Here is an 18,463-nt window from a genome sequence, read left to right on the forward strand (position 1 = left end):
ATCCAATAAAAAGGTGAAGCAAACACTCTGAGTTCAGGTGAGAGGCCTGCATCTAGCCCATGCCCTTTTCTCCCAGTGAAGACGGTGCCTGGTTGCTCCTGCTGAGGACTCTGGCTTCTCCCACCTTGTACAGCCAGACCCATGGGTGCCACCATGGACAGTGGAACAGTGCTCTGGGATGAAGGGCTGGTGACAGGGTAGGGGTGGTGGCAGCTCCTCTTTGAAATGTTGGTGCCCACCTCCACCACCCTCAGTGGTCTTTCAGTGGTGGAGGTGGCTGCCAATGTCATGGAGTGGGAACAGAGTAGATGGTTACATAGGAAACAGGAATGAAGGGGGAGCAATGCTGCTTACTGGAGCAATAGCATGCATTTGAAACTTAAAGAGGAAGAGTGATGTGGTTTGGCTGTTTGCACAGGTCAGGGTGAAAAGGAGTAATGCCTTGGGTTGAGAGGAGATGCCTTCTGTTCTTGCCCTGAGGTCCCAACTCTCAACCCCATAGCTGCCAACAGTGAGCCAACCTCTGACTCTAATTCCAGAAAGATCATCTAGACCCACACCTTCAAAAACTTGGGTCAGAAGACTTGGTAGAAATCCTTTCCATCTCGGCAAGGGTCTACTTTCTGACAAGAATCCAGCCACAATTTAAAAGCCTCCTTGTGGAGGATACTCCACAACCCTCAGTGAGTTAGTTTTTCCAATGGTTAATTACAGACAATGTTAAAAAAATAGTGCTTTTTCTCATGTGATTTCCCCCCGCCCCAGTTTCAAATTCTGAGTTTTGGATCTTATTACACTTCAGTCTGCTAAGTTTGTTCCCCATGTAAGTATATATAGACACTGAAAAAAGTTAGCCTTCAGCTTTCTGTTTTTTCTTTAACTTCTTTCACTGGAAGGCATACTTCCAATTCTTTTACACCCTCAGGCATTGTCCCTGAAACCTCTCCCATCCAGGAACCACCAACAAAAGCACTAAATAGAGTACATGGGAAGTGACCGTGTTAGTGCTAAATGACACATGCTCAGCCTCTCCTAGAGCTATTAATCTTGAAGTTATTTACCGAAAGCTGCATGAGTTCCCCCAGCTACAGCATCATCCTGGAATTTTGTTGTCAGCCAGTGAGCTGCACCAGCCCCCACTTCTTCCCTGTCACTGCTTCCCGAGACAAACTTGCCAGCTGATAAGTATAGCCTGTATTCCTTATTCTTTGACATGTGACTTACAGCAGCTAATGTTATGCTTGGCCCCATCTTTCTGAGTGATGCAGACTATTGCAGTAATGGTTTTTTTTTTGCTAGCTTGACTGATTTTTGAGTCATTCCTACTGACCAATGACTATTTTGCTGTCTTTCAGATCATTGATAGTAGAGTTCAATAGTATACAGCCACAAATAACTAACTTTACAATGCTTATTCCCCCTTACAATTATACACCTCCATCCATTTGGAGGACCAGCAAGTTTCCTGTGAAGTTCTAATGTCTGCATTGCAACAAACAGCAACAACAAAACTTTTTAAAAGCACTATACCAGCACTATCTATTCCTCGCTCAGTCTACCTTGTGTAATTTGATTTGAAGTGCTTTAAGGTAAAGTTACCATTTGATACATGTTTCAGTAGGGCCTACCACAGGTGGGCCCCAATTAAGAAACAGTAGTCTTCCTCTCTGGCTGGGACAAAAGCAAGCTTATGCACATGCTTAACTTCATGCTGTGTCAGAGGAGCTAGTCTCAGTGCACACTAAAATACAGGCTTTCTGTTTTTGCAGGACTGGGCACCAAGAAGATGCATAGCATGCAACAGGGAAGGTGAAACAGAAAGTTAGATAGTCAAAGCTTTTCTTTATACTGTTGTAAATACAAACCTTTTCTCACATCTTCTTTTCAGTTGTTAAATACAAAAATATGGGATTGCATTCCCATGTCTGGTTGCTTCAGGGGCAGTACACAAATTACACAAGTTGCAAATAAGCAAATGTATGGATTCCCTGACTTCCAAGGGATTTTTGAAGATTAACTACTTAACCCCTAATTATACTGACACAGGCTGGCTAATGAATGAGGTGAGGCAACACCGTTGGCTGCTAAGATTCATGATGAAAAAAGGTGGGTTATTCCATCCCAGGGTGGAGAAGGGCTCATGGGTCTGGCATCTTACTGTGCACATTTCCCATCCGGGACAGAGCCCCAGTAGTCTGTATCTACAGGAATGTCTGATCTTTCCCGTTTTATTGTAGGATCACTGTACGAGAAGGTATGAAATCCAATAGCTTTGGTCAGTGTAAACGAAGGGTCCAAGTGACACAGATCCTTCCTGGAGAGGCACTTTCCCCCACTGTCATACCTGACTAATGTGAGAACAACCAACGTCCTAGAAGATTTCACTTTAGTTATGAGGGACACTTTGGTTTCTTCCATCATCCAGGCGGTTTGTGCATCCATGTCAGACCACACACCAGAGAGGAAGCTAGCACACTCCAGGCTGCTCAGGTTTGGTGTCTCCGACTGGGAGCAGAGGTGTGGGGTGGGTTATAGGGTGAAACAGTAGCCATTGCTGTCAGGAAACACCAACGCTTGCAACATGCTACTGGATATTAAACTTGTAGTAACCTTCACTTTAGTGTCTTGACTAGGACCAGGAAATACAGAGCAGTGTCATACAAGCACTTCCAAGCATCAACACCCTGCATACTCTGCACCCCAAGGTATAGGTATAGCTGTGGCCTATGGTGACAGACCCATAAAGATTTTTAATGCAAAGAGCCTACATGCCAAGAACAGCTTCAGAGACCCAAGCTGTTATACCATTGCATTCAAGCTAGCAAGAGCGGTGGGGATAAACAGAGCATCCACAACTACTGCATATGGCACTTGCCCTGTGTTCCGCAAAGTAAAATAGCAAATACATTCCTTTGGTCATATCTTCCTTCACATTACTTTTGGGAATACAGATGATCCAGACCTGCTAGAGCCACAGCCCCCCCCCCGGATGAATTCAGGATCATTATCTAGGGCATAAATTCTGTTCTCATTGAATTTGGAGAGAGCAGCAGGACTTGGGGACCCATCATTTGCGTACTTGCCTCCACAGAGGCCCTTAGACTAGCTAGCTGAAAAAAATGCAGTATTTATGGAGTGTATTCAATAGTTGGGACACTTCTCCATTGTACAAAACACTGCCAATACTCCCCCCCCCCTTTCCCTAATTATTTTCTTCCTCTTTTCATCTTTCTTTCTGTTTTTGACTCCTTCCCTTTTCTGTCTCCCTCTGCTTCAGCTTGACTGGGCTTTCATTTATTCTTTACCCCATGGCTCTATCTTCGATACCGTCTTGGATGATCCACACCAGTAGCACTGGGCACTCCTGTCCTCCCTGACTGATGGGCTTCATCCCCCTCACAAAAGCATATCCCGGTAGTATTAGGCCTGTATGGAAAAGCAGACATCTTCTGATTACTGTTAGATCCTTATTGCTTCATATAGGAAGAGCCTGTTTATAGCTTGGAGCCTGCAAAGACTTCTGGAATTTGAAATGCTTTCTCCTTCCATTTTGAGGGCAAGCAGCTGAAGAGACCAGGAATCCTGCCTCCCCTCACAAATATCTTGGCTTTCCAGATACTGCCCTTACCTTTAGATCCCACAGCTCAGCAAATGTGCTATCATATATCCCAATGTTTATCCAGCCTATGCAACCTGATAGGCCACCTATATTGAAGGGGGTGATTAACGTCTAAGAACGGATGGGAGGTGACTTTCCACCCAGCCATGATATATTTTTGGAAGGGCAAGGCAAAGTCAGAAGGGCTTACTGAACTCTTTGATCATTTAAGCTTCTAGTTACCAAATAACCACCAGTATCCTTTCTATAAACCCATTTATTTTTAGCCACATGAATCCCCATCCCCATTTCTGCAACATTAGCATCTACTCCTAAGCTACATCTTTCCTCCCAGCTACACCATCATCCCTCAGCAGTTCCAGTAACCCATTCCCCAAGTGCTCTCCTCTTCCTGACTGAAGACACATCATGCATCTTGCTTGCTGCCCCTTCTCTCACCCTCTGCAGCATTCCAATCACTTGACAGGAGCAACCAGTAGGCCACAGTTTGAAAACTGCTAGTTCTAAGCCCCCCACAAAACAACAGTAAGAAAGTCTACTTAATTCATGCATTTCTCATAGCTTCTCTCATTCCCCTATTAGTTGTTACATTCACATCTGCTGTGACTAACTAGCCTCATTTTTAGCAAAGCACAGCAGGAGCTAAAGAAATCTAAGTCTGGTAGAGTTACAATACCAGAAGCACTCCCCCAATTTCATTATCTCCGTGTCCTGCTTTTTATTTTCTCTATTCCCTTTTTCTTCTCCTCCTTTCTCTTTTGCTGGCATGGTTAACTATTACACTAGGTCTGCAGCAAATGTGAGCTGGTTAGTGCTGAGTGCAGGAGCAGCTCAGCTGGTAGTTCACATCCCCTTACTGCTGCACACTGGACAAAGAGTGGAGGTGGCTGGCGCTGGGTGCCTCAGAAGAGCACCAGCAAATACCAGCACCCTTAAGGGACGCCACATAGGATGTCCATGGGAAAACACTGACCAAGGGCATGGCTTCAGAAGGACATGGATATCTCACACCTATCTGTAGAGGGGGTATCCATCTCAAAACAGGACTCACCACCTTGCTGTCTTCCCCAGTCTAAGTACACAATGCAAGGGTTTTTTGTCAAAAAGCACTCCAGAAAAAAAAAAAAAAAAGATAGTAAGCCAGGCTGGTGGTGACATGGCCCAGTAAGCCACTAATTAGGACATTTTAATAGAATGTAGAAAAAAAAAGAAAGAAGTCAAGTTCAACACTTTCTCCATTTGGCCTCAAGTGTTTTGAGCAAGTGGCTCTGCCCATCAGGCTGGAGCACATTCTAGGATGAAATTCACTCAAATCTGATAAGGAAGGTCCTTAAAATTTCAAAGAACAATAACCAGATGGCTAGATAAAGTGCAAATGTAAGTCTTGGTCTTACACAGGCAGATTACCAGAGGGACATAAAGGAAGCACAGTCCCACTTTTTCCCACCATGACAGCTTAGCCTAATATTACATACACTTCATTTCATATGCTCTGCTGATCCACTGAGCAAACTTCAACATCATAGCTGCCTCCGTCTCTACAAATAGTGGATTTCAGAGGTGAGGAGGCTAGGTGCTGTTTCCCATCCTCCAAGAAGGAAGTTAAATCTGGTCATTTACCTCCTGGTCTCAGACACTGGCCACAACACTTACCTTCTCCACCAGCCCTTCATTGTGCACCAGTTGATCTGGTATGCCTTCTGGGAAAACCTGTACGAGATCAGGCCCTGACAGAGAGATAGGCAGAAGGACAGCTTGCTTATGGATCCCAGTGGACTGAAGCAAGAACTAGATACCAAGTTCCTCAGGCTGTTACCAAATGCAGACTATGGGGACACTACTGACAGATACCACAGACTTCCAGGGTGAGGTGGCATCAGCAGTGTAGGGAATCTAAGTAGGGGTCTCAAGAGCTAATAGTGGGTGCCAGGTGGCACACTGGTACACAAATACCTTAAAAATATCCAGCTGCCTAACTCCTAGGTGGGCAGATAATCAGTATTCATTTCAAGAGGAATCAGGTATTTACTGTCTTCAAGGTGTTTTGCTCCTGATTGTGCCTAGTATGAACAGGGTCAAGGGAAAAAACCCAAAACATTGAAGTGCAGGAAAAGAAATTTTGAAGGCTTGGAAAGAGGCATAAAGGTGAGCAAACGATGCAGAAAGAGTCAGTAAGTGGTTAAACACCACTCAGGGAGATGGCAAGTGTGAGGGGATAGCAGACAACCATGAAATGGGTACATACAGAGTCTACATGTAGAGTCTGAAACCTGATGGAGAAGCCACAGAAGGAATATGAAGCTGAGGAATGACAAGGGTAAGCCAGCAGGACCTGGGAGGCAGGAGGCTGGGGACTGCAAGCAGCACTGCAGTAACTGAAGACAAATGAGCTCGTCACTTAGACAGTGTAGGCACAAAGTCAGGGTTTAGAGGAAAAACTGGTGAGATTTGACAGGTCCATATGCAAGACAGCTTGGATACAGTAAAATGTGCGGTAATGTGGATGTCACTGTTGGGGAGAACAGCGGAAGTGCTGGGGGTGATGAAGAGAGGTGGTGTTGGGAAAAGGCCTGGGTTTCCCACACATAGAGTTCCAGATGTTGGTAGGGGATGATGGAAGACTGGAGAAATGGGGAGACGCTGGAACAAAGAGATGGTAGTACAAGATGTTGGACAGAAACAAGAGAAAGAGACCAAAGGGGGAGAACAGTTCAAAAGCACAGGAAAGATCAAAGCTGGTGGGAAAAAAATAAGAGACTCCTAAAAGTGGCTGGGGCAGCACTAGATGTTCCTGTGAGAACAACTTTGGGATTATGATATTGAAAATAAACTTCAAGGTATCCAAGCAAGAATTGGAGAGGAAGAACTTGGCAAAGATAATGTGCATACAGGGAATGTGGAAGGAGTTTGTTCCATTCTGCAAGTTTGCAGCATGTGGAAGTGATTACAGGGACGATTACAAGAATAGTGCTATATAAGAGATACAGGATAATAACATTCAATGAATAACATAGTACAGAGTAGAGCTGTAGCCCAAGAAGAAAAAAAATGTGCTGAGAGCTGCATAAACCTATTTTCTGAATAAGATGGAAAAGTAAAACAGCAAGTCAAACTGAAACTTTTCATTGATTTCACTGGAAGTTTCTGTTTTTAATGATAATTCCTTACTCTAAAGAAGTCCCTTGTTTCACCTTTCATCAGTTAAAATAGTTGGATCAGTGAAGCTGAAATCAAATTTTCAGCCATGAAAAAAGTGAAGGACTTTGGCCCCAAGTTCTTTGATAAAATCTTCAGAAGTTTTTCTCCAGCAATTAATTTTAGCATCATGACTTTTTTCTCCAATTCAGGAAGAAGAACACTGCGCCTAGGATCCTTTCTTTTAAAAAAACAAAAAAAAAAGACATTCTTAAACATCCAAATTTCTCACTCAGAAGGAAAATTCTTTTTTCCAGCCAGTTCCACGACAGGTTTCGTTGTTCTCCTTCAGTGGCAAGATACTGTAAAAGAGTTTGGCACCAGTTATAGGTTCCAAAAATGACATACCTGCTCAGTAGTTGTGTATCGTTTTATATTCAGGGGTCCTTAGTTCAAACCCATAAAGAGGACTCTCTGAAATGTATCACTGCAAGTTTCTTGCATGTAAAAAAAAAATAAATTAAAAATAGCTTAAAAAATTGCCATGGGCCTACAAGTAGCAGTTATGGGTTGAAAAATAATACCTTCTTTTAGTGATAATTAAGATTTGTACAAGAACTACTTAGGCGCTTAACAACCCAAGAGAGAGAAATAAGTTATTTCTGGGAAAAAAAGAAAGACAACAAAAACCCCTGTGCATTCCTTCCCATTATCATAACTCTGTTGTTTATAGCTCTGGGTACTAACATACTGCAGTCACTTCAGATGGCTTACATTTCCAACTCCACTAGGTACTGAAAAGTAACAGCTATCCCAGCTTCTGCAAACCCCATTCTAACACAAAATTCATGTGCTGCTGTGTCAGTCATATCGGCACACCTGGTGCTCCGTAAACCTAGGAGATTATTCCACCCTCGCCTTGTCTCAGGTTAGGGCCATTTCTTTGTTACCTTGCTCTGGACCAGAGTCCCATGCTGGTTGCTGGCTGCAGGCGGTTCAGCCTCCCATGCTCTGCAACGTTTTCTGCAGAGCTGCTCAGGAGATTACACCGGCGATGGCATTTTATCAGCTACGAGGTGAGCGCAGACACGATAAGGAAGTGTTAAAAGTCAACGAGGTGCCATTGACAAGGATTGAAGCTGGGCTCGCGCTTCCCCACCGATCATGTGTTCGCTGATGCTGTGCAGTCCAGTCGCCTTCTCACCAGCTGCTGCTTTGGCAGGCGGCACCTTTCACCCTCTCTTTTCAGTACACAGCCTCCTGTCTAGCCACCCAGCTCATCTCCACTGGAAGCTGTCACAGCATCAGGCCTGCAGGGAACAAATCTTTTCTTATTAACTCCCCACGGGTTCCCTAGTGAGCATTAAAAAGATTTTTCATTGCTCAAACATGCTGATGGAGGGGTAGTCTGGTTGCTTCAGGTCCTCCCCACCATTCCCTCCCAGAGAGGAAAGCTCTGCTCTCTGAAATGACTGCTTTCCCAGGCAAGCATTCTCACATGCTGCCTGGAGCAGAGCAGAGCCCCCAGCAGCATAGGTGGCATGTGCCCCACAGAGATTAGCCGCCTGCACAGGCAAGCCCCAAGGCTTGGGAAACCTGCTGTGACTAACAGCTTGATTAGGACCTAAGTCTTTTTCCACCAAGTTTTCAGGGGCAGGTGAAGAAGTTCATGAGAAATTTATTTCTTTTGTGCAGCCACAGTCCCTGAGCTGGAACCGTACAAGCAGCCAGCAAGCTGTAGGCTTAACCACATCACAGGGCAATACACACTGTTAAAGCCAAAACATCCTGGCTCCTTCCTTGCCGTGGTGACCATTAACTCCACATAGCAACAGCAAAGATAGCCTAAGTGGCCACAGACTGATCAGTGTTTCAAGCCAACCTGAAGCTCAGGAATCTCTTCCGCAACCTACATAACAAGGATCCACGCATGTACCAAGGACACCAAGGATACTCCCACTGCCTGAGCTACCATAGCCAAGGCCCAGTGGCTCAAGCAGCACTGCTCTGGGGAAGCAATCAAATCACCAGAGCACCACTAACAGGCTCTGACACACAGCAAACCCCCACAACCATTGCAATGAGCTAAAGGACTCCATTATATTCCCATGGGGCAGGTGTGGTTGTCACAACTGCCCCCTTTCCCAGCTGGTGCCAATGAAGTCCTTTACCAGCAGCCTCAGCACAGAAGCCCAGGTCTGAAAGAAATTCTCATTTCACCTCCAGAAAGGCCCTGCCTGCGCGAGGTTGAGATGCACCAAGGATTTAACCAGGCAAGCTGTATCTTGCCGGTCCTCTGGCACCCTGAATTTACATTCAGAGAGAGAGAAGAGAGAGACACTTCTTCTTGGTGTGTGCTTGCTGGAAAACACCTTCTGAGATAGCCATGCTTTCTGTTTCCTAGTCATCATAAAGATGCCAGGGGCAAGAAGATTCTCTCTCTACTCCTTCAAATTCAATACAAAACCACATCCCACCAATGCAAGCAGTAGGCGTTACAGGCAGAGCCCCCTGGTCACTCCCAGGGGGGCTGGCACGTAGGGTTTAGTGCTGAGAGCATGGTGTTGGGGCCAGGCCAGCCCTCACCACGCCATACCATGCTTGCGTTGGCAAGCACTGCTTCCCGTATTGTGCAAAACAGATCTGAGGCTCCCAGGAGACTTAAGGACCCAGTAATATCGTTAAAAGGAGGATGTTTCTTTCCCAGAAGAAACAGATTTCCAGTACAGGAACTCCATTTAAGGCCACTTAGCTGTGGATGTTGCCCTGTTTATATTTGCACAGGGGAAAAGGCTGTGACAGTATCTGAAATGTGTATCACTGTAGGGATATCTGAAAGCAACAGTCACAGGCTATGTGCAGTAAAGGCCCCACTCAAATGCCTAGTAGATGCTATTTCAGCTTAATCTGAAATGGTTTCTCCATTGCCTGTAATTTCTATTTCTCCCTCCACCCCCACCCCTCAGGACAAAGGCTTTGTCCAAAGACAGGATTGTGCCTCTGCCAAGTACCGCGCTGGGAAACTCAGGGGTTTGTCCTGCTTTGGATTCTTCTCTTTTATATTATTTTTCAAACACAACCCTGCCCCCAGCCAGGGAAAAAAATGCAATCCCTGAACCAAAAGGTGCCAGAGAACAATGGGCAGGAGGGGCCCACAGAGGTGGGCAGGCATACATGAGGAAGGACAGGTGGATATCACGGGGGCCTTCATGCCAGCACCTCCTCAGTGGCTCTGAGCAACCACATCTGCTCTAGCCTAAAAGCGAGGGGAGTGTGGGCAGCTGCCACGTTCCGCCGGTGCCCTCTCCACGGGCGACACAAATGCTGGGCGCCCCGTCCTCCCTGTCTCTGGACAGGAGCAGGCCTACGGGAGGGAGCGGAGCATCCCTCCCCCTGCGATCCTGCCACCAGCTGGTGTTCCTCCCTTGCCAGATGGTGCCCGTGAAACGAGCCTTTGCCACACGCACGAACTTCCTCCCCACCTTTGCCGCTAGAAACACAGAGTTTTTCCAGAACTTCAGCACTTCTGGAAAGGAAAAGAAAAAATAGATCTGAGGGGAAAAAAAAAAATTGAATTTTGAGAACAGTTTCCTTTGCCCAACATCCTCTGGTACAGTGGGCCCTGCTGCTGGGCTGGGTGTCCCCCCACTGGGTTTACAGGCCTCGGCAGCGCTCGCATGGTGTCCCCCCCGCTCAGGGAGCCACGTTTGGCAGACCACAGCACCCACCGCCCTGGGGCACAGCTGTCCTCAACCTGGCTCCTGATGGGCACCCTCGGGTCCTGATTCCTCTGTGCCACCAGTCCTCAAGCATTTTGTTGAGGGACCTACCAAGCTCCTCATGGACCTAGCAAGTACCTCACGGATGGTCGTTCAATGTCTGCTCCCAGCCCCCAGCAAGAGCAGCAAGTTTGCCGGTCTGGCAGGCTTCCCCCCAGCATTTTCACAAGCAGTCACCTTACCTTCTTTGAGCTTCAGGGAGTTCAGTTCGGGGTGAAGGGTAGGTCAGCTCTTATCTCATATCTACACATGCAGATGTAACCCTTACCAGTTCCCTTTCCAGCTCTGAGAGTTCCTGCCCGGCGGCACAGTGAAGACCACGCTTTCCCCGTCTGCTGAGGCCTTTTAGCAGGAGACAAGCAGTGCCGAAGAGCCACAAAGATTTCCTAGGGACCCCCCAGCCTTGAGGAAAGTCCTGGGGGCATCTCTGACCCTTCTCCTCTGCAGCCTTTGATGCAGGGCTCATGGCTAGGGGAAGGAGCAGAGCCACAGCCCTCCCTGGTCCGTGCTGGCGAGAGCAGCCCTGGGGTGATGCTCAGGGATGACAGGAGCTGAATGAAACCCACACACAGGACTCTGCAGGCCCTGTGAGATTCGGAGATTACGGAAAGCCACCCTGGCCCCCTACTCGTTCTGGAAAATGTTTTTAGTGCAGCTGAGGTGGATTCAAGAGCTTGAGCTACAGGATTTTGCAGTTTGTTTAAGTAAATACTGCTTTTGTCAATTTCCAAATGTCTGTTTGCACACAGACTGTCCTAGCATCCTGCCAAGGGCTCCAAACATTCATCTATGGAGAGATTTTCTGGGAACCTGTGCCTGCATCCTTGCCTTGCCTTCTGACCATTTTAAGACTAATCACATAAATATGAGCCCACATGGAAATTTAGGTGTGAAAGACTGCGTTCTCCAAAGCCTTGCAGATGTATGTGACTTAGGGACCCCTGCTCAGAACACCGCTACCTTGTCCTAACCACAGAACATCGCACTCAGCTCGAAGTCCAAACTAGCAAATTGTATCTAACCTGGTTTCAGGACAATCCCTCAGTGCTGGAAGCTACCACAGGACAAAGACACCAAAAATGAGTGGGGGTGGGTGGGAAGGGAACAGTGGAGCAGGCAGACGCAGTTGGTCCCGTGTATTTTCTTTTCTTAAAGATAAAAATTTACCCCAGTCAAATGAAAAATAAGGAACAATGCAGGAATTTTAAAAAGGCCCAAGCTGCCACCTGACTCAGCGTCTAGGCAGGATATCAATTAGCGAGGCTATTCTTTATTCCTCTGCTATTGTTTAAGACTGGCCTCCCTCATGACAGCAACAGGCGTGGGAACACAGCAGCTTTGGTGTTAAAAAGCGCTTTTATCACCAGGCTGAGTAGAGGGGTCTCTGCGAACCAGAGATGGTGTATCTGATAGTCAGGGAAATGTCTTCACCTAACCTTAAGATAAAATAAAAAAAATGAAACTCCTTCAGGCACTGACTGGACAAACATCAACGTATTAATTCACTTCAAAGACACCCCAAATGAAAGCACGCAGTGCACTGGAGAGTGGATCTCCAGACATAGGGCATGCTCTCTGTAGACACTAGATATTTATTCCAGCATCTAGAAACACTCTGCAATATTACTTCACGTGTCTCACTGTGTGAGAATATGCAGTTTAGTAATAGTGTGATTGCACCAACTTTTTTGCAGGCTTACATGTTTCAGTTTCATTCTTTCCATGCATTTTCCACGTTCCCAAAGTTTAAAAGCAGTTTAACATCCTTGTCGGCGACATGGACAGTGGGACTGAGTGCACCCTCAGCAAGTTTGCCGACGACACCAAGCTGTGCCGTGCGGTCGACATGCTGGAGGGAAGGGATGCCATCCAGGGGGACCTTGACAGGCTTGAGAGGTGGGCCCATGCAAATCTCATGAAGTTCAACAAGGCCAAGTGCAAAGTGTTGCACATGGGTCAGGGCAATCCCAAGCACAAATACAGGCTGGGCAATGAGTGGATTGAGAGCAGCCCTGCAGAGAAGGACTTGGGGGTATTAGCGGATGAAAAACTGAGTAAGAGCCAGCAATGTGCTCTCGCAGCCCAGAAGGCCAATCGCATCCTGGGCTGCAGTAGAAGAAGTGTGGCTAGCAGGTCAAGGGAGTTGATTCTCCCCCTCTACTCCGCTCTTTTGAGACCCCACCTGGAGTACTGTGTTCAGCTCTGGGGCCCGCAGCGTAAGAAAGAACCTATTGCAGTAGGTCCAGAGGAGGGCCACAAAGATGATCAGGGGGCTGGAGCACCTCTCCTATGAAGACAGGCTGAGACAGTTGAGGTTGTTTAGCCTGGAGAAGAGAAGGCTCCAGGGAGATCTCATAGTGGCCTTCCAGTACTTAAAGGAGGCCTACAGGAAAGATGCGGAGGGAGTGTTTATCAGGGAGTGTAGTGATAGGATGAGGGGTAATGGTTTTAAACTGAAAGAGAGTAGATTTGGATTAGATGTTAGGAAGAAATTCTTTACTGTGAGGGTGGCGAGACACTGGAACAGGTGGCCCAGAGAAGTTGTGGATGCCCCATCCCTGGAAGTGTTCAAGGCCAGGTTGGATGGGGCTTTGAGCAACCTGGTCTAGTGGAAGGTGTCCCTGCCCATGGTGGGGGGGGTTGGAAGTAGGTGATCTTTAAGGTCCCTTCCAACCCAAACTGTTCTATGATTCCATTCTATAAATAGGACTCAGCCAAGATTCTCCTCCTCTTGTCTATGACAAATGGACAACCAAGCTAAACTTACATGTTTTTTTAATAGGTGATAGCCCCACTTCTGCAAGAACCATGTTAGCACACAAATACTGTTTTTCAAAGATGATGGACATGTTATCTCAGGACTGGTTATTTATACTGCCTCCATGCCAGCTTGTACTCAGTGCCTAGCACAGAGCAAGCCAGGCACCAGACTGGGAAGCTGAGGCCCAGAGCCTGGCTCACTCTGACCATACAGGTACCATAGACACAACAGGCTGGAGCCACTTGGCTCTGCAAAAACAAACCCTACTCTAGCACTAACCTGCATTTCAATCCAGAGATAAACAAAGTAGCTACTGCATCAGCTCACAAGCTTAGCAAAGATGTCAGTTATGTCCTTTTCCACATATTTGGGCAGTCAGGAGTTGAGGAATCTGTCGTGGTTTAACCCCAGCCAGCAACTAAACACCACGCAGCCACTCACCCACTCCCCCCCACCCGGTGGGATGGGGGAGAAAATCAGGAAAAGAAGCAAAACCCGTGGGTTGAGATAAGAACGGTTTAATAGAACAGAAAAGAAGAAACTAATAATGATAATGATAACACTAATAAAATGACAACAGCAATAATGAAAGGATTGGAATGTACAAATGGTGCGCAGTGCAATTGCTCACCACCCGCCGACCAACACCCAGCTAGTCCCCGAGCGGCGATTCCCCGCCCCCACTTCCCCAGTTTCTATACTAGATGTGATGTCACATGGTATGGAATACCCTGATGGCCAGTTTGGGTCAGGTGCCCTGGCTGTGTCCTGTGCCAACTTCTTGTGCCCCTCCAGCTTTCTCGCTGGCTGGGCATGAGAAGCTGAAAAATCCTTGACTTTAGTCTAAACACTACTGAGCAACAACTGAAAACATCAGTGTTATCAACATTCTTCGCGTACTGAACTCAAAACATAGCACTGTACCAGCTACTAGGAAGACAGTTAACTCTATCCCAGCTGAAACCAGGACAGAATCCATCATCTTACCCATTACTCAACAGCCCAAAAAGCAACCCACTAAATGCAGCAGGTTGCAATTTAAGTGACAGCTCCTCTCTCCTTGAGCTCAGTGGCATGGTCTACATGCTACAACCCCCCCCAGGGCTCAGGGCATGGTGTCTCACAGAGCAGGAGAAATGGCTTTTCAGGACTGTCTCATAAATCCCCTGGCACATGAAAAGAAAGATGTCAATCTATGAAGCACTTCAACAATTGTTCCATAACTGGAACACGAACTTAAAGGCAAGGATAGTCTATGTGAAACCTGTGGAAAAAGCATCCTCTGCCAAGGGAGTCCCAATCAGGGCACAATCTTCCAGAAGGAAGAAAACAAATCCAGAATGTAGGTATCCATTTTTTAGGAGTCTTTCTTGTTGAGAAAAGCTGGCCATGAAAATAAGTGTTGATACACTTTGCTAACTGAGAAAACTCAGGCAACCAAAACAAAAAAGCTACTCTGACAGACCTGCACCTAGAAAAGCAAATAACATGTGTTTTTAAACATAGAAGACTCTTCCTCAGTGAGCAATCTAACCCCCCAAATTAGGAATGTTATTGATGCCTTGGGGCTTATGTGCCGATGCATAATATTATTCACCAGATACATATATAGGTAGATACATACATTTGTGCTAGTCATGAATTTGGTCGTGTTCTTATCCCTATCCATGTCACTACTATATATTTTAATATGCTTTGGGACATATCCCTTTTTTTTTTCCTGTGTTAGACTGGCAAACCATTTCAGTAATTTCCTTTTTTTTACTTTTTCATGATCTATAACAGAGTCCTCCTCAAACCAAGGCCACTTGGACTCCTTAATAGCTTCATCTCAGGAATTTTTGAAAAATAAGATTAATAATTTCTCTTTTTACTACTTTTCTTGATATGCTGAAGAAATCCTGTACACTGATATGATTTACCTGTAGAGAAGCTGCTGCACTGACCTCAACCTACTACAGACCATCTGCTCCCAGCAACTTATAATCATAGCATAATTCAGATGCGAAGGGACATCAGGAGGTTTGAAATTCTTGCTCTTTAACTTCAGCTGAGACCAGCCTTCCTTTCTGACACTAGTTTCCCCAGCAGTTCATCTTTACTACCAGTACTAGACAGACTAGGAGTCTAGCCTGGACTGTGGCAAAGCTGAGGAGTGTTATAGCTTGAAGGGCAGCCTATTGTCAGATAGAGCAATTTGGAGGCTGCTCTATGTAACACAAGCAGCCTCAAACAGTCCCAGAGCTCAGAGGGCTTTAAGACAGCTTAAGGTATGCAAGTGGTGGGTTTTCTCTGCTATGTCCCCATTCTCCTTCACTGCAGCTTACAACCCTCTCCAGAATGAATTTCTCCATATTAACCACACTTACTATGTCACCACCTGTTCCAACAACTGGAAACGCTGCAGGGCATTTCTGACCATCACCAGCTGGGTTCAGCAACTTGGACAGGAGGTAACAGCAGAAGACTAAAGGAAGCAGGAGGCCCAGATATTTCCATCTTTGGAGATCTCTGGCCATTACCAAGGCCAAATAATATTAATGTTGGCATCACATTAAGTTTCTTCAGCTCCATCTTCTTTTTTCATAGCTGAACCATCTCACAGCTTTGTTGCACTTGGAAACAAAAAGTGAGCTCCCATCCAGTTCAGCACCAAGCAGACTGCCTGCACAAAGCAGGCCAGATACCACTCCACGGATCACCATTGACCTCTGCGTGGATTCCTGTAATGCTGGTCTATTTGCTTACACAGCTGCAGGCTACTATTTCACATCAATTCGGTAGCTGAAAGATAATCTTGTGTTATTCCTGTGTTGGAGTTTCTGCGTGGGTCCACTTTTCAGAGTGGAAAATAACTCTTTCTAACTATATGAAGTGATTTCTGAAGGTATCTTTTTAAATGTAAGGATGGTCACACAGTTCTGAGCAGAGGAGGAAAAATGGAAAGGATTGCTCTGGTGGAAGGAAAGTTTTGTCCCCTTGACTGGAAAGAATTTGACTGGAAGACTGGCTTGGATTTGCCCAGACCTATGAGATAGGAATGGGAGAAGAACTCCTCTCAAAGGTTTTCGGGATGGGGCTGTAGGGAGCACAAAAGAGAGCACCTCCTGTGACAAGTATGGGCAGCCACAGGAGCTCCAGGAGAAATGTTTAAGTCAGGTTTAGATTTACCCTGGATTGTGGTGCTTGGGGAGTTCTCCAGCTCTTAGGAATCCAATGGCATTAAACCACCAGCAACTACTCTCAAGGCAGCATTCCTCATGTTTTCCAAACAATTTGGGAACTGCAAATCAGTGCAGATTTCTCAGCTCAGTAATTGTGATGTTGCCTCAGCATTTTTCTATCAGTATACTTCAAAGCCCTTTAGATTTTCTCCCCAAATGCAGCCATCCATCCTCCTCCAACAAATCTCAGACCTCACTGATTATTACCAATAGAATTATTGATGTTAGAAATGCTGATGCAGGAAGATGAGGCTATTTAAGAGTGTTTTACCAGATGTTAGTTGAGTGATACTGCATCATTTCATGCAGTACATTGCAAAGTACTCTTTCTTCCCTGCTGTGTTAAATTGTTACTTTCCCTGAGAGAGAAACGTGGTTCTTCACAAAGCTGGCCTGAGAGAAAAGTGGGGAAAGAGTGTGGGAACAGCAAACAACATCAAGGCTTTCCATTTCCCTATTCTCTGCTTCTTGTGAGCAATCTTGCATGGCTTTTAACCACTGCAATTCATATTCTGAAGTGCTTTTTCAGTGGGAACATCCTGTGGTGTCCCTGGTTTGGTGACAACACTCCTAAATACTGAGTGCATTGTCAAAAATTCAGTCTTGGGTTCTTCTTGGTCTGAAAGAACCAATTTACTTTTCTCCTTCAACAGACATAGGATAATTATAGGAAGCCCCCACATCATACCATGTGGGTATCACATGCAAAAACCATCTATCCTACTAACGTGCATTGCTTAGGCATCTCTGTTTCTCCTACACTCAGAAAGCCAAAACCCATCATCCCCAACCGGGAAAAAAAATTGCTTATTATTTTAATAGCTATTTTTGTCACATCTCAATTGGGGGTAGGGGCTAGTTTTTAAGGAAAATGAATTTCAGTTTTCTCACCAAGAAGCCAAAATCCGTCTTTGAATACAGAACTGCAAGATTCAGCTCAAAACCAATGAATTTATAGTTACTTCAACTTGTTTCAATCAAGTTCAAATATCTCTTCCTTTTCCACCATCTTAAGGAAAGCAATAAACATCAGCAAACACACACAATCCTGTCTGACATCACTTACTGGCCAGATTTTATCACCAGGTTTCTGCAGGAGCTCATACAGGGGTCTTAACACAGTGCAAGCCCACTTTGATATCATCTGTCAATCACCAAATCAGAGAGATGAAAAAACCAGCAACCCACAAATGAAACATCTCGGTACAGGCTAGCAATTTTGTGTGTAGTTTCCTGCTAGGTGTGCCATGATCACACTTCATCTTTGCCTCTGCTCGCATTAAAAACAAGAAGCTACAGCGTGCAAAGGACCCAGTGAGAATGCAGTGCCTGGATTTATACAGAGCGGTCGGCAGTTAGGATCGGAGCAGAGCACATCGCACTATGTATGAGGAGCAAGGGGAGAGAATTTAAATGGAGTTAAATGGGAAGTTAGGTGGGGAAAGGCCTATGTTAGGCCACTGGCAGGGCTTCAGCGCTCAGAGAATTTCCTAGCCTCCTCCCCACTCCTCATAGCTTTAAACATGAGCACTGCTTGTGGCCACCTGGAGAGCCAGCGTGGCTCTCTGCATGGCCTCGGCTGGCTGCTGCGGAGAAGCCAGGGCACTCCCTTCCTTGCCTTTGAGGCTGTAGGTGACTCAGGCGCACACCTGCTTCCTCTGCAGGCTGTCACCTCTTCTGGGCAGGGGGGGCTGTCAGAAAAAGTCGAGCAGACGGCGTTTTACCAGGAAACCCAGGTGTCCAGAAACACAGTTAAGGAGATTTGAATTGGCAAATTGCTTCACCCTTCCAGAAAGCAAAACTGGATACAAACCTTTTCCAAGCTTTCCTCTAATAAATACTCAGGACACGAGGCTGACAAGTATAGGTGCCTAATGCATCCCTGTGAGCCTATTTGCCTTTATGCAGCCACACAGAAGGTGCAGCATGAAGGAGCAGAGCTGCC

General features: G+C 46.0%; 1 protein-coding gene and 1 long non-coding RNA gene across 5 annotated transcripts in view; both read right to left on the minus strand.

Moving 5' to 3' along the window:
- The window catches only part of GJA8 (gap junction protein alpha 8), a 32,983-nt gene extending 25,484 nt beyond the window's left edge, over window positions 1-7,499 (minus strand). For both annotated transcript variants that reach the window (XM_052793900.1, XM_052793898.1), the window contains exon 1: window positions 7,163-7,499. The gene's annotated coding sequence lies outside the window, so the exon portion shown is untranslated. The remainder of the gene's footprint in view (window positions 1-7,162) is intronic.
- Window positions 7,500-7,732: 233 nt separating this feature from the next.
- The window catches only part of LOC128144727 (uncharacterized), a 35,471-nt gene continuing 24,740 nt past the window's right edge, over window positions 7,733-18,463 (minus strand). For all 3 annotated transcript variants that reach the window (XR_008236172.1, XR_008236170.1, XR_008236171.1), the window contains one exon: window positions 7,733-8,064. This is a non-coding gene — a long non-coding RNA (uncharacterized LOC128144727). The remainder of the gene's footprint in view (window positions 8,065-18,463) is intronic.

Source organism: Harpia harpyja, chromosome 8 (genome assembly GCF_026419915.1).
Source record: "Harpia harpyja isolate bHarHar1 chromosome 8, bHarHar1 primary haplotype, whole genome shotgun sequence".
In the NCBI taxonomy this organism is placed as follows: Eukaryota; Metazoa; Chordata; class Aves; order Accipitriformes; family Accipitridae; genus Harpia; species Harpia harpyja.